General features: G+C 42.7%; 1 protein-coding gene across 1 annotated transcript in view; it reads right to left on the bottom strand.

The window, feature by feature from the left end:
* Window positions 1–27830, bottom strand: part of myo10 (myosin X) — a 351157-nt gene that overhangs the window by 269748 nt on the left and 53579 nt on the right. The window lies entirely within an intron of this gene.

The following is a 27830-nucleotide window of genomic DNA, read 5'->3' as shown; positions in this document are numbered from 1 at the left end:
TGTCTCTGGTCATCCATGGTTCTCTGGGTTTGTTGCACCTTCCTATTAACCTAGAAGAAACCTAGAAGACCTGTACCCTCCCCATTTCATCCTTGAACATCCCCCACTGCTCTTCTGTAGACTTCCCCACAAGTAACCAGTCTTGTTCCAGTCTACCTTGGCCAGACCCTGCCTAATTTTGTTAAAGTCTACTCTCCTCCAATCCAAAACCTTTTTCTGCAACTTGTCAACTTCTTTGTCAATAACAAATTTGAACTGAACCATGCTATCACCAAAATGCTTCCCCACCAACACATCAGCCACCTGTCCAGTTTCATTCCCCAGGATTAGGTCTAGCACGGCTCCTTCCCCTGTTGGATCCTCTACATATTGACCCAAGAAGTTTTCCTGTATACATTTTAAGAACTCTACTTCTTCTAAGCCCGTAACATGATGGCTATCCCAATTAACGTTGGGAAAGTTGAAATCACCTAATAGAGTTACCCTCTCTTTATTTTTACACCCCTCTGCAAATTGCGCACATATTTGCTCTTCAATTTCCCACTGACTATCTGGAGGTCTATAATAAACACCAAGCAACGTAGCTGTCCCTTTTTTACTCCTGAGCTCCACCCACAAAGCTTCATCTGATGCCCCCTCCAAGATATCGTATCTCCCTACGGCAGTAACTGCCTCCTTAACTAATAATGAAACACCGCCTCCTCTTTTACTCCCTCCTCTGTCTCGCCTGAAGATTCTTTATCCCGGGACATTGACTGAGGGGCAGGATAGCTCAATCAGGTCTCTGTGATGGCTATTATACCATAATTACATGTGTCACCACCCTTAACTCATGCGTTTTACCTTTACTATTCCTGACATTAAAGTAGAGGCCCTCCAGCATTGTCTTACTCCCCTGAAACTTACTACCACTGTGTTCTTTCTGACCTGATTATTTTTCTATGTTATACTGTGTTCCTATTCTGCTAACAGTCTGCGTCCCCTCCCCCCCAACAAACTAGTTTAAATTCTTCCCAACAGCACTAGCAAATCCACCAGCAAGGATAGCAGTCTAAGTCTGGTTCAGTTGTACCATACCGCTTACACAGTTTCACCTTCCCCAAAAATGGTCCCAGTGGTCCAGGAATCTAAAAACCTCCCTCCTGCACCAACTCTTAAGCTACACATTCACCTGTGCTATTCTCTATTTCTGTACTCACTAGTTCATGGCACTGGGAGTAATCCAGAGATTACAACCCAAGAGGACTTGCTCCTTCCTCTATTGCCTAATTCCCTGAATTCTTGGTGAAAGACCTCATCCCTCTTTCTACATATGTTATTGGTACCAAAACATACCATGACCTCTACCTTATCACCCTTCTCTTGTGAGATCCCCGACCCATGCACCAGGGAGGCAACACATCATCCTGGAGTCTGATTCAAGACCACAGAAGGGCTTATCTGTCCCCTAACTATGGAGTCCCCTATGACTATTGCTCTTCTGCGTTTTAACCCTCTCTGCACTGGCCACTGCTGTTGTTATCCCCTGATAGGCCATCCTTTCCAACAGTATCCAAAGCGGTACACATGCTCGAGAGAGAGACTGCCACAGGGGATTCCTGCACTGATTGCCTGTCCTTTCTGGCAGTCATGCATCAGTCTGCCTGCACTTGGGTGTGACCACATCTCTGTAACTCCTGGCTATGACGCTTTCTGCCACCTGCATGCTGCCAAGTGCATCCAACCGTTGCTCCAATTGAACCACGCGGTCTGTGAGGAGCTGCCATTGGATGCACTTCCTGCAGATGAAGCCATCTGGAACCATGGAAGCGTCATGGACTTCCCACATCTCACAGTTAGAGCACTGCACCCCACTGACTGCCATTTCTGATGTTAATTAATCACTTTAAAATAAAGAGTTATTAAATTTAGCACTAATTAAGTCCTTTCCTTGTCCAACCAATTCCAGCCCTTAACTGATTTAAATCACAATACGTAGTTTCAAACGAGTTTCATCCCAAGATCTATATCTAATTCCTTCTTGAAAACATGCAATATTTTGGACTCAATTGCTTTCTGTGGTAGAGAATTTCAGAGGCCCACTACTCCCTGGGTGAAGAAATTTATGACTGATGTCAGAAGTGAGCATTGCAAAACTATAGCCTAGATAGTTAGTTGCATTTAGGTGTTGGGAATGAAACTTGAACCCAGGATCATCTGACTCAAGGCAAGGATGCTACCAACTGAACCATGGCTGAAACTGAAATGTGTTAGCTGGAAGCACTTCAATCATTTTCTAGAAAACATTCAAAGATAATCTAAAAAATTAGAAACACTCACACTACAAGATGTATCAGGCAAAACCTAATGAATGCATAATTCACAACACAAAAGTATAAGTTCAGATAAATATCACTGTAATCAAACTTTGAGCCAGTTTAGCACTTGGTAACCAGCAAAGGAATGAAAATACAGAGATTGTCTCATCACCACTGAAAGAAAAGATGGATTATAATAATATAAAAGCAAAATTCTGTGGAAGCTGGAATCAGAAACAAAAACAGAAAATACTGGAAAAACACAACAGCTCTGCCAACATCTGTGGAGAGAGAACGGAGCCAACATTTCAAGTCAGGATGTTGGCTCCATCATCAGATTATATCATGGATCTGTGGATTATAGTACCAATTTGACTGAAATGTTGAAGTAATTCTATTGTTCCAGTCTAAGTGTTGTTATGTACGAGCTTCTGTAAACTGTATTATTGCTGATTATGCCTAATTTTGTCAATATGGCACTCATTTTATTAAATGGTACTCTTGACATTTCAGTAGACTCAATGTTCAGTATGAATAGCATTTAAGCAAAAAGAAAGCAGTCGATTTCATTTTCAACCATGCAAACAATATATTGACAGAAATAGTGAAAGAAGTTAGTAAATACCAAGATAGACTTACTTTTCTTAATCAGCTCTTTAAAAAACGATTGGCTATGTCAAATATAGTTTAACCACTTTTATAAAAAAAATAAACATTTTGATCATTAAAGTAATAGGAAAAGACAACCAGTAGCAGTGATTCAAGAGCCAGTGAAAAACGCTTCATCAAATTTGAAGCTTTGTTAGATGCTTTTTCTCTACTACACTTAAACAGAACGTCAGTTTTTCTAAAATGAAATTTTTCCATTACAAAATCCAAATTAAGTCATAAATAAAATCTCACTTTACAGAAACATGCGTGTTCTGTTGATAGGTTTTAAAAAAGATTGGCATTTAAATTGTGCCTTTGAGGACTTCCCAAAGGACAGCCAATATGCACAAAAAATCCCATCAATAGTAATGTGATAATGATCAGATAATCTGATTTTATGTTGTTGATTTGATGGCCAGGATACTGGGGGATAACTCCCCTACTCTTCTTCAAAATAGTACCTCGGCATCTAGCTGAGGGAGGCCTGCTCTACAAAGTTATGCAAAGGTGGCACTTTCTGACATGGAAAGACACTCAGTACTGCATTACAGTGTCAGCTTGGATTGTGCTGGAGTGCAGCTTAAACCCACAAGCTGCTGACTCAGAGGCAAGGGCACTGAGCCACAGCTGACAAAATACTCCAATTACAGGTTTGTGGTGAAGGGAGGAGAAGCTTCAATATTTTAATTTCTTTACAGTCTGTCAAATGCCAACTTTGACTGTTTGCTTTAAAAGATCCAGTTAGTGTGAAAGTTATCTGAGCTTTTTGTAAAATTGTATTATGGGTGAAGCTTTAAGTCGGGTTAGCATGCTATCCTCTTTGAATGTACTTTTTAAAGTTTTCCTCCTGGTAACAAGCTACAAAAGCATTCCACTGTTTTCCCCATGCACAGCTTAAGACGTCTAGCACAACACTATACATGATATAAACACATGTTCACTCAATTGTTCTACAGTAACCTCGAACCTTTATTTCTGGTCAGCTTAGAAAAAGAATGCTTCACCCATACTCTCCAATTAGGAAGTAGTTCATTAATACATGATGACTTGGAATGAGCCACAGCTGATTAACAGCTTGGAAATAAAGCCGTTGTTCCAAAGGTCACTGCTGCAACTGTCATGAATCATTGATCAGTTTTACTAGCTGGAGGAAACAGTTAAAGTGTAAATTAGCAAGGAGGTTCACAGCCAATGGCAACCAATGTTTTTGAGTAAAATACCCTGTAAAAGATCAGGTTGTTTCAAAACAGATTTGTTCATAAATATTTGAACAGCACATTTTGAAAACAAACATCTAACTGCCAGTAAGCCAATACATCAGTTTACTATAGTTGATCCTTTGTAAATAAACCTTTATTGCCAATGGTTCTGAATTCATTATCCTACACCATGAGGTCTCTCTACAGAATTCAAAGACGACTTTTAGAGAAAGAGTTGAAAAAAACCTTGTGTTTGATTACATGCCTTCTCACACGTAAAGCAGTTTGGTACCTAATTCTTATTGCTAGTTCTAAACTAAGCTGAAAAGGATCAGTAATCGAGAGAATTTCCAAGTCAAAGACTTGAACTTTAGAAACGTGTGATCATTACATCAGTCCAAAGTGCTGCCTGTGTCAGCTTACTGAGGTAGTTATGTGGTTTAAAAAGTAGCCATCCAGATCACATGTTTGAAGTAAGATTAATCATTACGCAAAGTGGCTCACGTTAAGCCAAATCTAACAGGTATCAGCAAAGACAATTACTGTATCTATCAAAGATCATGACTAGATTTGTGAATATATTTTTGGTAACAGCAGAGCAGGAATTTCATAAATTCAGTAGTGCTGGGATTTAAAAGCAAAATCACTAAAGCCGCGCACAAGCCAAAAATAGTCAAGTTTATTGAGTCATACTATATTATTAAAATAGCTTTTCTTGCAAATTTTAGGCTACATGCACTCTCCACAACAATTGCTTTTATATAGTTCCTTGACCATAATAAAACTTCCCAGTTTCACAACACAGGAGTATTATTAAACAAAACATGACTCTAAACCATAATAAGGACCATGTTTAAGATTTAGAGCTGTGCAGCCAGGCAACAACCCAAAAGTTCCTCCCCAGACAAGAAGGCTCCTTAAGTCAATGGCAAAAAATTGTAAAGGGTCCACACACTTACATAAGAACATAAGAACATAAGAAATAGGAGCAGGAGTAGGCCATCTAGCCCTTCGAGCCTGCCCCGCCATTCAATAAGATCATGGCTGATCTGTTGTGGCTCAGTTCCACTTTCCCGCCCTCTCCCCATAACCCTTAATCCCCTCTCTTATCAAGAACCCATCAACCTGCTTCTTAAAAATATTTAGCGAAGCAGCCTCCACCACTTCAACGGGCAGAGAATTCCAGAGATTCACCACCCTTTGAGTGAAGAAGTTCCTCCTCAACTCCGTTCTAAACCGCCTCCCCTTTATCTTGAGGCTGTGCCCCCTAGTCCTACTGTCTTTTTTGAGCGGGAAGAGTCTCTCCACCTCTATCCTATCCATCCCATTCATCATCTTATACGTCTCAATGAGATCTCCCCTCATTCTTCTAAACTCTAACGAGTACAAGCCTAGTTTATTCAGCCTCTCCTCATAGCTCAATCCCCTCAACTCCGGTATCAGCCTAGTAAACCTCCTCTGCACTCCCTCCAGGGCCAAAATATCCTTGCGCAGGTGCGGCGCCCAAAACTGCACACAGTACTCCAGCTGCGGCCTCACCAATGCCCTATACAGCTGCAGCAAGACCTCCCTACTTTTATATTCAATCCCCCTCGCTATGAAGGCCAGCATCCCATTCGCCTTCCTGACCACCTGCTGCACCTGCAAGCTGGGTTTTTGCGACTCATGCACAAGGACCCCGAGGTCCCTCTGCACCGTCGCCTGCTGCAGTTTTTCGCCACGTAAGTAATAGTCCTTCCTACCATTCTTCCTACCAAAGTGGACCACCTCACACTTGCCAACATTAAATTCCATTTGCCATTTCCTGGCCCATTCGCCCAGCCTATCTAGATCCTTCTGCAGACTCTCCACACCCTCCGCACAATTTGCCTTTCCCCCAATCTTGGTGTCATCAGCAAATTTCGACACCCTGCACTCGGTTCCCTCCTCCAGATCATCTATATAAATGGTAAATAGCTGAGGCCCCAGCACCGACCCCTGGGGCACCCCACTAGTCACCAACCGCCAATCCGAATAGCACCCATTGACCCCCACTCTCTGCCTCCTATTTGACAACCAATCCTCTATCCACGCTAACACCCTACCCCCAACTCCATGTCCCCTGACCTTCTGCAATAACCTCTTGTGAGGTACCTTGTCAAACGCCTTCTGAAAATCCAGAAAGACCACATCCACCGGCTCTCCTCTATCCACTGCCCTAGACACATCCTCATAGAACTCCAGTAAATTTGTCAGACACGACTTCCCTTTAATGAAACCGTGTTGCGTCCGCCCTATCAAGCAATTCCCTTCAAGATGCCTCGCAATTTCCTCCTTAATGACGGATTCTAACATTTTACCTACCACAGACGTTAAACTAACCGGCCTACAATTCCCCGCCTTTTGCCTGGCACCCTTCTTAAACAACGGCGTAACATTAGCCGTTTTCCAATCTTCCGGCACTTCCCCGGAATCCAGCGACGTCTGGAAAATAACCACCAAGGCATCCACTATAACCTCCGCCATTTCTTTCAGAACCCTCGGATGCATTCCATCCGGTCCTGGGGACTTGTCCACAATCAGCCCCTCCAGTCTGTCGAGCACCACCTCTCTTACACAAATTGCCCATGCATTACAAAAAAAAGAGAGGATACACACATTAGGTCAGATGATCAAAAGCTTGGTCAAAGCTTTGAAGAGTCAAAGGATGAAAGCGAGGTAAAACAGCAGAGAGATGAACATAGAACATTACAGCGCAGAACAGGCCCCTCGGCCCACGATGTTGCGCCGACCAGTTTTTTTTTAAAAAAAAACACTGACCCACTAATCTAAACCAATCCCTTTTCGTCCATAAACCTATCCATAGATCTCTTAAACGCCCCCAAACTAGGCGCATTTACAACCGCAGCAGGCAGGGCATTCCAATCCCTCACCACCCTCTGGGTAAAGAACCTACCCCTGACATCCGTCCTATAACTACCACCCCTTAATTTAAAGCCATGCCCCCTCGTGCTAGCATTCTCCATCCGAGGAAAAAGGCTATCACTATCCACCCTATCTAAACCTCTAATCATCTTATATGTTTCAATAAGATCCCCTCTTAGCCTCCTTCTTTCCAGCGAAAACAACCCCAAATCCCTCAGTCTCTCCTCATATGACCTCCCCTCCATACCAGGCAACATCCTGGTAAACCTCCTCTGCACCCTCTCCAAAGCCTCCACGTCCTTCCTGTAATGTGGGGACCAGAACTGCACACAGTACTCGAAGTGCGGCCGCACCAGAGTTGTGTACAGTTGCAACATGACACTGCGACTCCTAAATTCAATCCCCCTACCAATAAACGCCAAGACACCGTATGCCTTCTTAACTACCTTATCTACTTGATTCCCAACCTTCAGGGATCTATGTATACATACACCTAGATCCCTCTGCTCCTCCACACTATTCAAAGTCCTCCCGTTAGCCCTATACTGAACACATCTGTTACTCCTACCGAAATGAATTACCTCATTTGAAAATGAAATGAAAAATCAAATGAAGGAAGGGAAGACAAGACCTGAAACCTGAGTGCCTAGGCTACGGAAGGCACAGCCACCAATGGTGGAGCCATTAAAAACAGTGATGCTCAAGAGACCAGAACTTGAGAAATGCATATATTTCATAGGGTTGACACCCTGGAGGAGATGAGAGAGATATGAAGGGACCAAGGACAAAGCAAAGAGGGATGTAAATACAATCAAAAGACAAAGGGGTTAACTTTTCATTAAGGGTACTGAGTACAAGAGTAAAGGGATCCAGTTGAACTTGCACAAGACATTAGTGAGACCTCATCTGGAGTACTCCGTCCAGTTTTGGACACCATACTTGTGGTAGGACGTAAAGGCATTAGAGGGAACACAGGTTTCCTCCGGGTGCTCTAGTTTCCTCCCACAATCTGAAAGATGTGCTGGTTAGGCACATTGACCCAAAGAGATGCCGAACTTTGGCAATTAAGGGAATTTCACAGTAACTTCATTGCACTGTTAATGTAAGCCTTATTGTGACTAATACATAAACTTTAACTAGATAAACACGAGGTGATGCATTTTGGTAGATCAAACTAGGGCAAGACTTACTCAGTTAATGGTCAGATGTTGGGGAGAGTTATAGAACAAAGAGATCAAGGATACAGGTTCATATATCTTTGAAAGTGGAGTCACAGTTGGACAGGGTGGTGAAGGCAGCAGTTGGTATGCTGGAATTCATTGTTCAGAACATTGAATACAGGGGTTGGGACGTCTTGCTGAAGTTGCACAAGACATTGGTAAGGCCACACTTTGGAATATTGTGTATACAATTCTGATCATCCTATTATAAAAAGGATATTATTAACCTAGAAAGAGTGCAGAAAAGATATACTAGGATGCTACCGGGACTTGATGGTTTGACGTATAAGGAGAGGCTGGATAAACTGGGGCTTTTTCCCCTGGAGTGTAGGAGGCTTAGGGGTATCCATATAGGGATCCAAAAAATAATGAGGGGTACAGACAAGACATATAGTCAACACCTTTTCCCAAAGGTAGGGGAGTCAAAAACTAGAGGGCATAGGTGAGAGGGAAGAGATACAAAAGGGTCCAGAGGGGCAATTCTTTCATTCAGAGGGTTGAGAGTATCTGGAACGAGCTGGTAATAGAAGAGGCAGGTACAATTTTTTTCTTTTAAAAAGCATTTAGACAGTTACATGCGTAGGATTGGTATAGAGGGATACAGGCCAAACCCTGGCAATTGGGACTAGCCTAATGATAAAGACTGGGCAGTATGGATAACTTGAGCCAAAGGGCCTGATTCCAAGCTGTAAACATCTGCAAACATCTGTGTCATCCTCACTCACCTGAAGAAGGAGCAGCACTTTGAAAGCTTGTGCTACCAAATAGACCTGTTGGACTTTAACCTGCTGTTGTGAGACTTCTCACTGTGCTTACCTCAGTCCAATGCTGACATCTCCACATCATAACATTTATGACGTCAGGGCTTCAATAGGGCTTTTACAACCAGACTTTTAAGTGCAAGAACACCAATAGAACATAGAACATAACAGCGCAGAACAGGCCCTTCGGCCCACGATGTTGCACCGACCAGTTAAAAAAACAATGACCCACTAACCTAAACCAATCCCTTTTCGTCCATAAACCTATCCACGGATGTCCTAAACGCCCCCAAACTAGGCGCATTTACAACCGCAGCAGGCAGGGCATTCCAATCCCTCACCACCCTCTGGGTAAAGAACCTACCCCTGACATCCGTCCTATAACTACCCCCCCTTAATTTAAAGCCATGCCCCCTCATGCTAGCTTTCTCCATCCGAGGAAAAAGGCTATCACTGTCCACCCTATCTAAACCTCTAATCATCTTATATGTTTCAATAAGATCCCCTCTTAGCCGCCTTCTTTCCAGCGAAAACAACCCCAAATCCCTCAGTCTCTCCTCATATGACCTCCCCTCCATACCAGGCAACATCCTGGTAAACCTCCTCTGCACCCTCTCCAAAGCCTCCACATCCTTCCTGTAATGTGGGGACCAGAACTGCACACAGTACTCCAAGTGCGGCCGCACCAGAGTTGTGTACAGTTGCAACATGACGCTGCGACTCCTAAATTCAATCCCCCTACCAATAAACGCCAAGACACCGTATGCCTTCCGAACAACCCTATCTACTTGATTCCCAACTTTCAGGGATCTATGTACACATACACCTAGATCCCTCTGTTCATCCACACTATTCAAAGTCCTCCCGTTAGCCCTATACTCGACACATCTGTTATTCCTACCAAAGTGAATTACCTCACACTCCTCCGCATTAAACTCCATCCGCCACCTCACGGCCCAGCTCTGCAACCTGTCCAAGTCTTCCTGCAAACTATGACACCCTTCCTCACAATCTACCACACCTCCAACTTTGGTGTCATCAGCAAATTTACTAATCCACCCAACTATACCCTCATCCAGATCATTTATAAAAATTACAAACAGCAGTGGCCCCAAAACAGATCCCTGAGGCACACCACTTGTAACCGAACTCCATGACGAATATTTACCATCAACCACCACCCTCTGTCTCCTATCTGCTAGCCAATTCCTGATCCAATTTCCTAGATTACCCTCAATCCCATACATCTGCATTTTCTGCAGAAGCCTACCATGGTGAACCTTATCAAACGCCTTACTAAAATCCATATATACCACGTCAACTGCCTTACCCCCATCCACCTCTTTGGTCACTTTCTCAAAAAACTCAATAAGGTTAGTAAGGCACGACCTACCCGCTACAAAACCATGCTGACTATCTCCAATCAATTCATTACTCTCCAAATAACTATAAATCCTATCCCTAATAATTTTTTCTAAAACCTTACCCACAACAGAAGTGAAAAAACTCCACATTTCGGACGTTCCCAGTCCCTGTAATCTCCTAGTCCAACCTATGCTTTCTAATTCTCTCCTAATGGCCTCATAATTACCCTTCCCCCAGCTAAAACTACTTGCCCGAGGTTCAAGCCTATCCCTTTCCATCACTAAGGTGAACGTAACCGAATTGTGGTCACTATCACCAAAATGCACACCAACTTCCAAGTCTAGCACCTGGTCTGGCTCATTTCCCAGCACCAAATCCAATATAGCTTTTAATACAATGTACACCTTTTAAAAGCCAATATTAATATATAATTTATTCAAATTGACAACTGTACACAATGAAAAGAGTAAATATTTCTGCATTATTATTTCAAATTGGGTTACCCACAAATGGTGAAGGCACTCCAATTAAAAATGTTTATTCTTTACGATGAATCGATTGCAGCTGTATTAATAAAACTGTACCAGGTTGCCTCTCAAATATATTAAAAACTATATTTTGTTCAACAAAAAAATACACTGCTAATTTTAAGACAACACTGCCTGATTCACAGATTTTATATGAAATTATGCAAATTCTCGATTTAGCTGAAACTTGAACATCACCCTCATGTTATGATATCGAATTAAATTTTAAGTGCAATTTGTACCCATGTTAGATATTGCCCCCAAATCAGAAAATATATTACAATATATTTAAGAACCACTAGTCTCTTGAGTTTAACACAGGTTCAACAACAGAGTGGGCTGGATCAGAAGGATTAGTGCAGGGTAAACTGAGCATATCATAATCTAAATGAGATACCGAAGGTCAACAAGATAGGCAGTCAGGTGCTAAACTAAACAACCGAGCCATCAGAAATCATAGCTAGAGCCTGGTACAAACAAATATTTGGGAAAATAAAGGACCATTCTTCAATGGTACACATTACAATCTCTGTAGAGAACAGGAACTTTAAGTTTTCAGTTACTAGTGAAATGGCAAAGACTGTTGCTTGGACACTGAACTCTTTGTAGGTAGCTTATAGTTCAAACTCCAGAGGAACATTCTCCTTCTATACTTACTACACCACACATATATTTACAGTCCTTATAGTAAGCAATTCACTGCTGTTGCCAGCTTCCAATGAGTTTCCATATTCCCATTTAACCAAGTACTTCAGCTTTCCAAGAATTACTTAAATTCACCACCAATCAGATCTTTAGGAATCCTTAGGTGGCCGCAGAATGCAGTTCTTGAATTGAATACTGTTTCACTCCTGCACACGGCTATAGTGTTTTTTTTTAATTCATTCACTCAATGGATGTGGACTCCAGCCTTGTCCATCCTTAACTGCCCTCAAAGTGGTGATCTGGCTTTTTGATCCACTGCTGTCCATGTGGTGTAGGTATACCTACTATTACTGATGAAGTTCCAAAATTTTGACCCAGCTTCTGTGAAGGAACAATATGCTTCCAAGTCAGGATGCTGGATGGCTTGGACATGAACATCCAGGTGATGCGTGCTCCCATGCATCTGCTGTTCTCGTCCTTAGTTATCGTGGGTTTGGAAGATGCTGCCTAAGGAACCTTGAGTTCCTGCAAAGCATCGTGCAGATGGTAGATACAGCTGCTACTATGACTTAGTGGTGAAGGGAGTGAACGTTTGGTGAAGGGATGCCTTTGAAGTGGACTGGATGGTGGCAAGTGTTGTTCGACCTTCACTCATCCAGTCTAAAGGGAGAGTATTTCATCACATACCTAACTTGTAGGCTGTGGACAGAACAAAGAACAAAGAAAATTACAGCACAGGAATAGGCCCTTCGGCCCTCGAAGCCTGCATCGATCATCCTGTCCAGCTGAACTAAAACCCCCCACCCAGACTGGGGAGATGGTCCAAGATTGGATTCCTGGGTATTTTTTCCAGTGCTGGGGAAGATGGGAGCTGTCCAGACCAGACAGGTTGCACCTGAGAAGAGTCCTGGTCCAATTTCCTTACAAGGTGACTTGCAGCTGCTATTAGGGAGGGTTTAAACTGACTTAGAAGGGGTATGGGGAGCAAGTCATAAATTCAGAGAGGAATACTAAGGTGCAAAAAATTGAGAGAAATAAATACTAGAATAAGAAAAGTATATGAGTTCAGAATGATGGGAAATTGAATAAGCATCAAAGTTGAGATTTTTGTGAAAGTGAAGAGTGTGATAAATAATAGTGAACATTAGGTGCAAATAGCCAGGGAAGTATGATGTTGTGTGGATGATGGAGCTCTGAGTCAAAGAAACACAGAACTCGTATTAAACATTCCTGAATACAAAGTGTTCAGGGAAGGGTGGTATTCAGGGAAGGGTGTGCTACCAAATAAACCTATTGGACTTGAACCTGGTGTCATGAGACTTCTTACAATACTGATTAATGACAGCATTACTGTTCTGAAGAGGATATGATGTGGACCTTAAACCTGATATCCCAGAAGGGCCAAGGCAAAATCTATTTCATTAGAGCTAAGCAACAGTAAAAGGTATCATTACATTGTGTGGTGTATCCTACAGGCTGCCAACTAGTGAGAACGATGCAGAGAACAACATATTAAGGAAATTACAGAGAAGTGGAAAGATGAAAGAGTAAATATGTGAGACTTGAATGTTCTGATAGAGACTGGAATAGTAATGATGTCAAGGGCAGAGAGGGGCAAGAATTCCTGGGGTACGTCTAGATTTTTTTTTTACATCAACACATTTCCAGTTCAATGAGAAAGGAGATATTGCTGGCCCTGGCTCTTAGGAATGAGCAAGTGGATCAAGAGTCAGTAGAGGTACAGTTAGGAGACAGTGATCATTGTATCATAAAGTTTAGATTGGCTATAGAAAATGAAAAGGAATAATCAGAGTCAGCATAATTAACTGGGAAATGACAGATTTCAATGAGGTGAGAACAATCTCATCCAGGTAAAGAGGAATCAAAGGAAAAACTAATTGAACAATAGGATATCTTTAAGAGATAGAACATAGAACATTACAGCGCAGAACAGGCCCTTCGGCCCACGATGTTGCACTGATTAGTTAAAAAAAAACAATGACCCACTAATCTAAACCAATCCCTTTTCGTCCATAAACCTATCCACGGATCTCTTAAATGCCCCCAAACTAGGCGCATAGATAGTTCAGATATATTCCTTGAGAGAGAAAGGTTATGTAAACAAATTTAGAAAAACCTGGAATGTTAGAAGTGTAAGAAGAGGAAAAAAAAATGCTAAACGCTGATCAGTTAGGTAATACAACTAAGTCAAGTTTAGCATAGAAAGTTCAGAGAAAAATTAAATAAACAAATTAAAGCAAAAAGCAAACGAATGAGAAGAGACTGGCAGCAAATATAAAAGTGAATCCTAAAGTCTTTTACAGACACAAAAAGCAACAGGGGCCCGTTAGCTGTTATTCCAAATGGTTCTAAATGCACATATTCAATTCCAATTCTGGTCTTGAGACCTGCCTCTTTGCCCTGCCCAAGAGTGGCACCACTGAAAAACTGCCAAGGAAACAGCTCAGGGTGAATCATCAGTGGACAATGAGCCAAGGCATCATGGGTCCACTGTATTTATCATTTACATTAATGATTTGGATGAGAATTTAGGAGGCATGGTTAGTAAGTTTGCAGATGACACCAAGATCGGTGGCATAGTGGACAGTGAAGAAGGTTATCTCGATTGCAATGGGATCTTGATCAATTGGGCCAATGGGCTGATGAATGGCAGGTGGGGTTTAATTTAGATAAATGCGAGGTGATGCATTTTGGTCGCTTGAACCAGGGCAGGACTTACTCAGTTAATGTGGTGTTGGGGAGAGTTATAGAACAAGAGATCTCATGGTACAGGTTCATAGCCCCTTGAAAGTGGAGTCACAGGTGGACAAAGGGTGAAGAAAGCATTTGGCATACTTGGTTTCAACGGTCAGAATGTTGAATACATGAGTTGGGTCGTCTCGTTGAAGTTGTACAAGATATTGGTATGGCCACACTTGGAATACTGTATACAGTTCTAGTCACCCTATTATAGAAAGGATATTTTTAAATTAGAAAGGAGAAAGCTAGCACGAGGGGGCATAGCTTTAAATTAAGGGGTGGTAGTTATAGGACGGATGTCAGGGGTAGGTTCTTTACCCAGAGGGTGGTGAGGGATTGGAATGCCCTGCCTGCTGCAGTTGTAAATGCGCCTAGTTTGGGGGCGTTTAAGAGATCGTGGATAGGTTTATGGATGGAAAGGGTTTGGTTTAGGTTAGAGGGTCATTGCTTTTTAACTGGTCGGCGCAACATCGTGGGCCGAAGGGCCTGTTCTGCGCTGTAATGTTCTATGTTCTATTACTAGGATGCTACTGGGACTTGATGATTTGAATTATAAGGAGAGGCTGGATAGACTGGGATTTTTACCTCTGGAGCATAGGAGGCTTAGGGGTGATCTTATAGAGGTCTATAAAATAATGACTGGCATAGATCAGCTAGATAGTCAATATCTTTTCCCAAAGGTAGGGGAGTCTAAAACTAGAGTGCATAGCTTTAAGGTGAGAGGAGTGAGATCCAAAAGGGTCCAGAGGGGCAATTTTTTCACAGGATGGTGAATTTCTGGAACAAGCTGCCAAAGGCAGTAGTAGAGGCGGGTACAATTTTCTTTTTTAAAAAGCATTTAGACAGTTCCATAGTTAAGATGAGTATAGAGGGATACGGGCCAAACATGGACAATTGAGACTAGCTTTGGGGTTTAATAGGTTTAAAAAAGGACGGCATGGACAAGTTGGGTCGAAGGGCCTTTTCCATGCTATAAACCTGTACGACTTTATGACTATAAGGTCCTGACTTAAGACAGAACATACTTGACATAAATAATAAAAGTTTGGTAACAGAGGAATGAGGCTGATTATGGATATAAAAATCGGTTTGCACATGGAGGCAGGCAGCAGTAGTAAGTCAGTTTTTAACAAGGAAGATGATATGCCTAGGTCATGATGAAAGAGGAAATGATTGAGAAAATTGATGGGCAGAATGCTCTCATTTTATGTTTAAAGTGTAGTGGCGGGTGATCCAGTGAGGCCTGTCCCACTGACCAGACTGTTGAGATCCTATGCCAATTTCTGCACTTGGAAGCTTCCTAATTATGCATTGGCAAATTCTCTTCTGACTCTCTTGGTGGGCTGGCAGCTGATCTGTCCATCCACTCTCATCCAGTCCACCACACTCCTAGTATTCTAACCAGCCTCTGTTGGATGTCAGCCAAACAAAGGGAGAAGGATAGCAAGTTAAAGATATCTGTTCCTCAATTCAACCACTGCCCCCCAAAAGCCGATCACCTATACACATGTGCCACAGCATCTGGAATCTTTATGCATCCCTTTTAGGTAAATAATGTGGTATCTCTTTGACGCCCCCCCCCCCTTGTTTATGAGCTTTTGATGCGACCTTGTCAGTGTCTAGCTTCCCTCTCCTCGGTCTTCCCTCTGTCTTTCATTTTATCTTCTTCATCCACGTCTTTGCTCCAATGACTGTCATTGTGAACCTTCATCCTCCCTCCACCCTCCCCACCATTTTGCACAGCCCTCCTTTCACATTTCCCCCTTGAGTTCACTAGGCCACGTCCCTCTCACCTCGCACTACATCCAAAATTGAATTTCAGACCTTTGTTGTAATGGGGGTCCCATAAGAGTTCTGTCCAGATAAACACTGCTCTTTGTCGCAGGGCAAGGATACTCTATACTCCCCAAACCCAAGCGTTGCATTAAGCGGTGACACAGGCTATTCCATCCGCACAGTGCTACCCATAAAGACCAGTTGGGTATGGAAATGGAGACAGGGACCAGTCTGCCCTAGCAGAGCAATGTACAGCACCTCAGGAGCAGCACAGCATTATGGTAGAAAATTGTTACACTTATCCCATAGTCCCTGCGGAACTGAAGGCCAACTTGTGCATAACACATTAGCAATCAGGTTTGACACAGACACAATTTGGTCATCACTGGCGTGATGCAAGACAGAAAGGCTTGATGGGATATCAGCAGACAGCTGTTTTAGAACATAGAACATTACAGCGCAGAACAGGCCCTTCGGCCCACGATGTTGCGCCGACCAGTTACAAAAACAATGACCCACTAGCCTATACCAATCCCTTTTCGTCCATAAACCTATCCAGAGATCTCTTAAACGCCCCCAAACTAGACGCATTTACAACTGCAGCAGGCAGGGCATTCCAATCCTTCACCACCCGCTGGGTAAAGAACCTACCCCTGACATCCGTCCTGTAGCTACCCCCCCTTAATTTAAAGCCATGCCCCCTCGTGCTAGCTTTCTCCATCCGAGGAAAAAGGCTATCACTATCCACCCTATCTAAACCTCTAATCATCTTATATGTTTCAATAAGATCCCCTCTTAGCCGCCTTCTTTCCAACGAAAACAACCCTAAATCCCTCAGTCTCTCCTCATAGGACCTCCCCACCATACCAGGCACCATCCTAGTAAACCTCCTCTGCACCCTCTCCAACGCCTCCACATCCTTCTTGTAATGCGGGGACCAGAACTGCACACAGTACTCCAAGTGCGGCCGCACTAGAGTAGTGTACAGTTGCAACATTACACTGCGACTCCTAAATTCAATCCCCCTACCAATAAACGCCAAGACACCGTACGCCTTCTTAACAACCTTATCTACTTGATTCCCAACTTTCAGGGATCTATGTACACACACACCTAGATCCCTCTGTTCATCCACACTATTCAAAGTCCTCCCGTTAGCCCTATACTCGACACATCTGTTGCTCCTACCAAAGTGAATTACCTCACACTTCTCCGCATTAAATTCCATCCGCCACCTCTCGGCCCAGCTCTGCAACCTATCTAAGTCTCCCTGCAGACTATGACACCCTTCCTCACAATCTACCACACCTCCAATTTTGGTGTCATCAGCAAATTTACTAATCCACCCAACTATACCCTCATCCAGATCATTAATAAAAATTACAAACAACAGTGGCCCCAAAACAGATCCCTGAGGCACACCACTCGTAACCGAACTCCATGATGAATATTTACCATCAACCACCACCCTCTGTCTCCTATCCGCTAGCCAATTCCTGATCCAATTCCCTAGATCACCCCCAATCCCATACATCTGCATTTTCTGCAGAAGCCTACCATGGTGAACCTTATCGAACGCCTTACTAAAATCCATGTATACCACGTCAACTGCCTTACCCCCATCCACCTCTTTGGTCACCTTCTCAAAAAACTCAATAAGGTTAGTAAGGCACGACCTACCCGCTACAAAACCATGTTGACTATTTCTAATCAATTCATTACACTCCAAATAACTATAAATCCTATCCCTAATAATTTTTTCTAAAACCTTGCCCACAACAGAAGTAAGACTCACCGGTCTATAATTCCCGGCAAAGTCTCTGTTCCCCTTCTTAAACAAGTATAAATGAGTATAAATGCGATAGAAATACCATCTGCATCACCAGCCAGCAGAAAAAGCGACCTGCCATTGGGAGAATTGCAACAGGATTTTATGCTGGCCAGTTTCAGACTTTTCCACCCTCACCAGATTCACTGGGCCTGCTCGCCATGGACTGGTTGGGAAAATGCCACCCAAAGGGTAGCAAGTGGACGGGTGTGTTTCTGAATGGAGGGCAGTGTTTATCTGGACAGAACTCTTGTGGGACCCCCATTACAACAAAGGTCTGAAATTCAATCTTGGATGTAGTGCGAGGTGAGAGGGACGTGGCCTAGTGAACTCAAGGGGGAGATATGAAAGGAGGGCTGTGCAAAATGGTGGGGAGGGTGGAGGGAGGATGAAGGTTCACAATGGCAAAGACGTGGTTGAAGAATATAAAATGAAAGACAGAGGGAAGACCGAGGACAGGGAAGCTAGACACTGACAAGGTCGCATCAAAAGCTCATCCTCGGGGACCTTTGCTGTTCGTAATATATTTTTTGTTTATATATATATATAAATAAATTTCGTATTTTTTTATATTATATAAATAAATGATTTGGAAGAAAACGTAACTGGTTTGATTAGTAAGTTTATGGATGACAGGTTGGTGGATTTGCAGATAGCGATGAAGGCCATCAGAGGATACAGCAGAATACAGATCGGTTAGAGACTTGGGCGGAGAGATGGCAGATGGAGTTTAATCCGGACAAATGTGAGGTAATACATTTTGGAAGGTTTAACAAAGATAGGAAATATACGGTAAATGGCAAAACCCTTAAGAGTATCGATAGGCAAAGGGATCTGGGTATACAGGTGAAAGTGGCAACACAGGTGGAGAAGGTAGTCAAGAAGGCATGCTGGTCTTCATCGGCTGGGGCATTAATTTAAAAACTGGCAAGTCACATTGCAGCTTTATAGAACCTTGCTTAGACCACACTTGGAATATAGTGTTCAGTTCTGGTCGCCACACTACCAGAAGAATGTGGAGGGTACAGAAAAGATTTACCAGGATGTTGCCCGGCATAAGAACATAAGAACATAAGAAATAGGAGCAGGAGTAGGCCATCTAGCCCTTCGAGCCTGCCCCGCCATTCAATAAGATCATGGCTGATCTGTTGTGGCTCAGTTCCACTTTCCCGCCCTCTCCCCATAACCCTAATCCCCTCTCTTATCAAGAACCCATCAACCCGCTTCTTAAAAATATTTAGCGAGGCAGCCTCCACCACTTCAACGGGCAGAGAATTCCAGAGATTCACCACCCTTTGAGTGAAGAAGTTCCTCCTCAACTCCGTTCTAAACCGCCTCCCCTTTATCTTGAGGCTGTGCCCCCTAGTCCTACTGTCTTTTTTGAGCGGGAAGAGTCTCTCCACCTCTATCCTATCCATCCCATTCATCATCTTATACGTCTCAATGAGATCTCCCCTCATTCTTCTAAACTCTAACGAGTACAAGCCTAGTTTATTCAGCCTCTCCTCATAGCTCAATCCCCTCAACTCCGGTATCAGCCTAGTAAACCTCCTCTGCACTCCCTCCAGGGCCAAAATATCCTTGCGCAGGTGTGGCGCCCAAAACTGCACACAGTACTCCAGCTGCGGCCTCACCAATGCCCTATACAGCTGCAGCAAGACCTCCCTACTTTTATATTCAATCCCCCTCGCTATGAAGGCCAGCATCCCATTCGCCTTCCTGACCACCTGCTGCACCTGCAAGCTGGGTTTTTGCGACTCATGCACAAGGACCCCGAGGTCCCTCTGCACCGTCGCCTGCTGCAGTTTTTCGCCACGTAAGTAATAGTCCTTCCTACCATTCTTCCTACCAAAGTGGACCACCTCACACTTGCCAACATTAAATTCCATTTGCCATTTCCTGGCCCATTCGCCCAGCCTATCTAGATCCTTCTGCAGACTCTCCACACCCTCCGCACAATTTGCCTTTCCCCCAATCTTGGTGTCATCAGCAAATTTCGACACCCTGCACTCGGTTCCCTCCTCCAGATCATCTATATAAATGGTAAATAGCTGAGGCCCCAGCACCGACCATGGAGGGCATTAGCTATGAGGAGAGGTTGGAGAAACCTTGTTTGTTCTCACTGGGATGACGGAAGTTGAGGGACAACCTGATAGAAGTCTACAAGATTATGAGGGGCACGGACAGGGTAGTAGAGGCCATACAATTTTATCTTTTAAAAAAACATTTAGACAGTTACATGGGTAAGATGAGTATAGAGAAATATGGGCCAAATGCAGGCAATCAGGACTAGCTTAGGGGTTTAAAAAAAAAGGGCGGCATGGACAAGTTGGACTGAAGGACCTGTTTCCATACTGTAAACCTCTAATAATTCACAAGGATCTGATTAAATCCATCCAAGGAGACTAGAAGGAGTAGGGCAGAAATGAGAGGTATTGACAATATTTGAATCCTCTTTAGAGGATGCCAGAGGACTGGAGAAAGGCAAATCTTACACCCTTGTTCAAGACATGTAAAGAATGCCTCAGCAAATACAGGCCAGTGAGTTTAACTTCAGTGGTGAGAAACATTTAGAAATGATAAATTATTATTAATTTTGTCCCAAATTAAGCAAATGTGGTTTAATTAAGGAAAGCCAGCATGCATTTGTGATGGACAGATCATGCTTAACTAACTTGCTTAAGTTTATTGACGAAGTAACAGAGTGCATGAGGATAATATGCTTGTGCAATGAAAATGGACTTCCAAAAAGGCATTTGATACAATATCCTTACTTGAGTAAGTTAGGAGTTCATAGAATAGGAGTAGCAACATGATACAAAATTGGCTGAATGGATTAATGTTTTTTGGACTGGAAGCATATTTATAGTGGCATTCCCAGAGGTCGGTGTTAACAGCCCTGCTCTCCCTGTTATATATTAGCAGCCTGCATTTTGATGTACAGAGCACCATATCAAAATTTGCAGGTGATATGAAATTTGGAATTTTTTTTATTCATCTGTGAGATCTGAGCATTGCTGGCTGGCCAGTATTTATTGCCCTTGTCCAGAGGGCAGTTTATAGTCAACTGCATTGCTGTGGGTCTGGAGTCACATGTAGGCCAGACTAAGTAAAGATAGCAGATTTCTTTCCCTAAAGAACATTAGTGAACCAGATGGGTTTTCCCACAATCGACAATGTTTCATGGTCATCAATAGATTCTTAATTCCCGATTTTTTAAAAATCTGCAATGACGAGATTCAAACCTGGGTTTCTAGCTGGATTAAAAGTCCAAGACCATCACCACCTCCTATTGTGAGCTGAGGAGGACAATGTTAAACTTCAAAAGGCAAATGGAATTTTGTCCTTCATTGCTGTAGGAATGGAGTTTAAAAAAGAGAGGTAATGTTGCAGCTGTATAAGGTGTTGGTGAGGCCACACCTGGTGTACTGTTTGATCTCCTTACTTCAAAAAGGATGTACTAGCACTGGAGTGGATGCAGAGAAAATTCACTAGGTTCATTCTGGAGTTGAGAGGGTTGGTTTGGGACTATATTTGTTGGAATTCAGAAGAGGGGAGATCTTATAGAAACATATAACATTATGAAGGAAACAGATAAGACAGAAGCAGGCAGGATGTTTCCCTCTGGTGCGTGAAAGTAGAATCAGGGAGGATGGTGTCAAAATAAGGAGGGAAAGATTTAGGATTCAGAAGTTCTTTGGAACTTCTTCACCCAAAGAATCGGTGGAATTCCCTGTCCAGTGAAGCAATCTCATTGAATGTTTTTAAGGCAAAGATAAATAGATTTTTGAACAGTAAAGGAATTAAGGATTATGATGAGTGAGCAGGTAAGTGGAGCTGAGTCCACAAAAAGATCAGCCATGATCTTATTGAATGCAGAGCAGACTTGAGGGTTAGGTGGCTTACTCCTGTTCCTAGTTCCTATGTTCAAAAGAGCAGAGAAGCTGGTACAATGGGTAGATGGCAGATTAAATTTAATGCAGAAAAATGTGAAGTGGTTCACTTCAGTAGGAAGAACAAGAAGAGACAATACAAAAAAGGTAAAGAGGGTGTAGGGGTAGTAGAATCTCAGGGTTTAGACGCACAAATCATTCAAAGTGGCATTGTAGCTTGAGAAAACAGTTAACAACCTAAGGGTGCTAAGCTTTATAAATAGGCACATAAAGTTCAAAAACAAGGAAGTTATGATAAACCTATCTGAAACACTGGTTCAGCATCAACTGGGTTACAGTGTCCAGGTCTGCGCACCATTTTTTAAAGGAGATGCTACAGGAACAATTCACAAGCAAGGTGCAGTTATGCAGATTGAGTGGAGAAATTGGGCCTGTTTTCCTTGAAGCATGAGGAGTCTGGATAGGGAGAAAGAGCTCCCATTGGTGAGAGGATTGATAACCAGAGTATAGCAATTTAAGACAACTGACAAAAGAGGAAATGATGACAGGAGAAAAAGCTTTTTTAATGCAGTGTTAAAAATATGAGGTTGTGTTTCGAGACTCTCTGATTTCGGATTAAATAAAATATGAACAGTTCTGAAGTCTGCCTAACAACAGGCTTGTGTGATACGGAAAGGAAGGACCGGGTTGCTTTGCTGGAAGAAAGGTGCAGTGTTCATGTTTGGGAAACAATAGCAGCAATACCTGTATATAAGTAGTTAAACTATTCAACTCTAAAGTCCCAAGAAGATGTTGACAATGTTAGATTGTAAACAGTTGTGCTTTAAACTATCCATTTACTTCAAAGATAAAAGAGAGTTGTGATTTAAGAAATAGCTAATCAGCATTTCACCCTGTATACAAGGCCCATGTGATTCATATCACCATTGAGATGGACTTTGAGGAGAAAAGTTCTCCCTGATAGCTCAGAGAAACTCTCAGAAACAGGGAGTTCACAATGATCTGGTAGAGAGGAAGCAGCTAGAGGAGATAATTGTTATAGTTCAGAAATGCAGGTGGAAGCTCAAGCTCAGTTTGAAAAGAGCAAATTCTTGAGGAATTGAAACAAAACTAGAAGATTCATTAACCTGTGAATCTCTAGGAAAAATCCTCATCAGGGAAAACAGTTCTGGAGTTGCAAGTTACCAGACTGGCAAAGGAAAAGAAATCCATGGGAGTTAAGAACACTCTGAACTGACTCTACAATGTCTACACAAGGGGCTGCTTTGAAGTATAATTGTGAAGTGGGGTTTTCAGTTGTATTAAACATTAAACTATCAAACAGAATTTTCTGCTTTAACTATAAGTTGACCACTCAAATAGTGTTTAATCAATGTTGCTCTTGGTTTGCTCGTTACAGTTAAAGTCTTAACATTGAAAATCTTGTTATATCAGTGTTAGAGCTATCAACTGTAAGTTTGAATTTCTTTCAAGTGTTTTGGTCAGAGGATCACAACAGAGGTTGGATCTGGATTGTACTGCTTGGAGTATAGTGGAGGCATATTTAATTGTTGCTTTTAAAAGCGATTTGGAGTAATATCATTAAATTCACAGAAGTGGCACCAGATCACTTGTTTTTGTGGAGAACCTGAACAGCCATGATGGGCGGAATTGTTTTCTTTTGTGTAATAACCATTCTACTGATTCTAAACACAATGGAATGCACGACCAAAACTTGTCACTGAAACAGAGCAACATTTAAGACTAGGGGCAGCACGGTGGCATAGTGTTTAACTGCTGCCTCATAGCATCAGGGATTCAGGTTCAATTCCAGCCTTAGGTAAATGTGTGGAGTTTGCACGTTCTCCCCATGCTCTGGTTTCCTCCCACTGTGCAAAGAAGTGCAGATTAGGTGGATTGGCCGTGGTAAATTGCCCCTTAATGTCCCAAGATGTATTGGTAAGGAGAATTAGCGGGGTAAATATATGGGGTTATGGGGTAGGGCCTGGAAAAGTTGCTCTGTCAGACAGTCAGTGCAAATTCGAAGGGCCAAATGGCCTCTTTCCACACAGTGCAAATTATATGATAAGATTAGGTAAGTGGTTGAAAGAAAATGGAATAAAGGGATGTGGGGACCATCTAGCTACATAACATTATCCTCCACATGAGCAGTGCTCATACACGTATCAACATGGACATTTTAGACCAAACAATTTAGTGTTAGAATTTCTATCAAACTCCATGAATGATTCCAGAATAGCTCAAGATTAAATGGATAAAAACAAGGGTAATACCAAATGCAACATGCTGAATGAAATCAAAATAAAAACTTTAAACTTCATAGTCAAAACAGTTAAATGTAAACCAGAGGAAGGTAGAAACAAATTGTACAGTGCAGTCAGAACACAGTTTAAACAAAGTCACAAATATTCACATTCTGAAGGTGTTCGGAGAAAACTAACCAATTCTTTGCATTGGATGAACGAGTTGAACTTGGGCTCCTTGGCTTTGAAAGGAGGTGAGAGATGGGATTTTATAGAACGTAGAACATAGAACACTACAGCACAAACAGGCCCTTCGGCCCACAAGTTGCGCAGATCACATCCATACCTACCAAGCCATAGAACTATCTGTAACTCCCAATCCCATTAAATGCCATATACTCATTCAGAGGTCTTTTAAAAGACCGCAGCGAGTTCGCCTCTACCACCACCGAAGGCAGCCGATTCCACTCACTCACCACCCTCTGAGTGAAAAACTTATCCCTAACATCTCCTCTGTACTTGCTTCCCAGCACCTTAAACCGGTGTCCTCTCGTAGCGACCGTTTCAGCCCTGGAAACAGCCTCCGAGAATCCACCCTATCTATTCCTCTCAACATTTTATAAACCTCTATCAGGTCGCCTCTCAACCTTCGTCTCTCCAGGGAGAAGAGACCTAGCTCCATAAGGCATGCCTCCGATTCCAGGCAACATCCTTGTAAATCTCCTCTGCACTCTCTCAATAGCTCCCACATCCTTCCTATAGTGAGGCGACCAGAACTGCGCACAGTACTCCAAGTGGGGTCTGACAAGGGTCTCACAAAGTTGCAGCATTACCTCCCGACTCCGAAACTCAATCCCTCGATTAATGAAGGCCAGTACACCATACACCTTCTTGACCACATCCTCCATCTGCGAGGCCAATTTGAGCGTCCTATGGACCCGGACCCCAAGATCCTTCTGCTCCTCAACACAGCTAAGACTCCTACCCTTGATATTGTACTCCTTCATCCCATTGGTCCTGCCAAAATGGACCACTACACATTTATCCGCGTTGAGAATATATACATCTTTACATTTATATTGAGATATACATGATATAAATAAACAATTTCAAAAATACTTTGAATAAAACACGGGAATAGAGCCCAAAATGGCAGAGATTCTAAATATTAGAAGAAAAATTTACAAAGAACAATACAGCACAGGAACAGGCCTTTCAACTCTCCAAGCCTGCACTGATCACGTCTACCTGTCTAAACCAACTGCTTATATCCCTCTACTCGACTGTTTGTTTATATGCTTATCAAGATGTGACTTAAATGTGGCTAACATAACTGCCTCAACTAATTAACAAATTGTCCCTATATTGGACCTACCTGATCCTCGCACATTAGGCGTAGACTAAAATCATGAATAGGTCACTGAGACAATGGGACGGCGGCGCGGGCTCGTTGGGCCGAAGGGCCTGTTTCCCGTGCTGTGTTGTTCTTTGTTCTTTGTTTGTTCAACCACCTCACTTGGCAGTGCATTCCAGGCCCCATCACCCTCTGTATAAAAAAAACTTCCCCGCACATCTCCACTGAACTTTTCCCCCCTTATCTTGAACTTGCACCCCCTTGTAATTGTCATTTCTGCCCTGGGAAAAAGCTTTCAACTGTCTGCCCTATCTATAGCCCTCATAATTTTATAAACTTCTATCAGGTCACCCTCTGTCTTTCCAGGGAGAACAAATCCCTGTTTATTCAATGTTTCCTCATAGCTAATACCCTCCATACCATTATACATCTTGATAAACCTCTTCTTGCACTCTCTCCAAAGCCTCCATGTCCTTCTGGTAGAGTGGTGACCAGAATTGGGCACAGTATTCCAAATATGGCCTAACCAATATAAAACTGTAACATAATTTGCCAACTTTTATAATCAATGCCCCATCTGATGAAGGCAAGCATGCCATACGCTTTCTTCACCACCTTTCCCACGTATGCTACCAGTTTTAAAAACATGTGGACCTGTACTCCCACATCTCTCTGTGTGTCTATGTTCCGGATAATTCTGCCAGTTATTTTACAGCTCTCACCTGAATTGGATCTACCAAAATGCATCACCTCACATTTGTCTGCATTAAATTCCATCTGCCATTTTTCTGCCCAATTTTCCAGCTGATCTATATCCTACTGTACTCTCTGACTGTCTTCATCATAATCCAAAACTCCACCAATCTTGGTATCATCTGCAAAGTTGCTAAATCAGACCAGCTATGTTTTCTTCCAAGTCATTTATATATATATTACAAACAGCAGATGTTCCAGCACTGAGCCCTGTGGATCAGCACTAGTTACAGACCTCCATTCAGAAAAACACCTTTCCACCTCTGACTTCTGTGACCAAGCCACAGAAGGATGTTGCCTGGATTGGGAGGCATGCCTTATGAAGATAGGCTGAGGGAGCTGGGACTCTTCTCCCTGGAGAGGCGTAGGTTGAGAGGCGACCTGATAGAGGTTTATAAAATGTCGAGAGGAACAGATAGGGTGGATTCTCAGAGGCTATTTCCCCGGCTTGAAATGGTCGCTACGAGAGGACACAGATTTAAGGTGCAGGGAAGCAAGTACAGAGGAGATGTTAGGGGTAAGTCTTTCACTCAGAGGGTGGTGAGTGAATGGAATCGGCTGCCATCAGTGGTGGTGGAGGCGAACTCGCTGGGGTCTTTTAAAAGACTTCTGGATGAGTATACGGGATTTAATGGGATTGGGGGTTATAGATAGGTCTATGGATTGGTAGGTATTGATGTGATCTGTGCAACTTGTGGGCCGAAGGGCCTGTTTGTGCTGTAGTGTTCTATTTTAAGCCAGTTCTGAATCCATCTAGCTAGTTCACCCCTGATCCCGTGAGATTTAATGCTGTGACGGACCTTGTCAAATGTCTTACTAAAGTCCATGTAGACAACATCCTTTCCCCTGTCAATCATTTCTGACACCTCCTCAAAAAATGCAATTACATTCGTGAGACACGACCTCCCACGTACAAAACCACGCTGTCTGTCACTAACAAGACCATTCAGTTCCAAATATATATAGACCTTATTTCTAAGGATCTTCCCCAACAGTTTCACTATCACTTACATTAAGTTACCCAGTCTATAATAACCCGGATTATCCTTGTTACCCTCCTTAAATAATGGGACAACATTGGCTATCCTCCAATCCTCTGGTACCTCACCAGTGGCCAACGAATAAGCAAAAATTTCTTCAGAGGCCCAGCAATTTCATCTCATCTCCCTCAATAATCTGGGATAGATGCCATCTGGCCCTGGAGATTTGGCTAACCTAATGCTTTTTAATTCACTTAACACTTCTTCCCTCGTAAAGATGATTTGTTCTAAAGGGTTTACACACCCTTCCAAGGCATCAATCAACGTTTCCCTCTCCTTTGCGAATACCAATGCAAAGTACTCATTCAGGATCTCACCCATTTTCTTTGGTTCCACACATAATTTCCCTCTTTTGTCCTTAAGTGGACCAACTCTTTCTCTAGCTAACCTAATCTTCCTAATATATGTATAAAATGCCTTGGGACTTTCCTTAATCCCATTTGCCAAGGACATTCTGTGACCCTTTCTTGGTCTCTTAACTCCCTGTTTGAGCTCTTTTCTGCTTTCCCTGTATTCTTCAGATGCTTTGTCTGTTTTAACCGCCTAGACCTTATGCATGCTTTCTTTTTCTTCTTGATTAAAAATAGAATCATAGAAAGCCCACAGTGCAAAAT

The sequence above is a fragment of the Carcharhinus amblyrhynchos genome, chromosome 2, assembly GCF_965287045.1.
Source record: "Carcharhinus amblyrhynchos chromosome 2, sCarAmb.v2.hapA, whole genome shotgun sequence".
Classification (NCBI taxonomy): Eukaryota; Metazoa; Chordata; class Chondrichthyes; order Carcharhiniformes; family Carcharhinidae; genus Carcharhinus; species Carcharhinus amblyrhynchos.
Note: the sequence above shows the minus strand (reverse complement) of the source record. Positions and strands in the feature narration are given on the sequence as shown.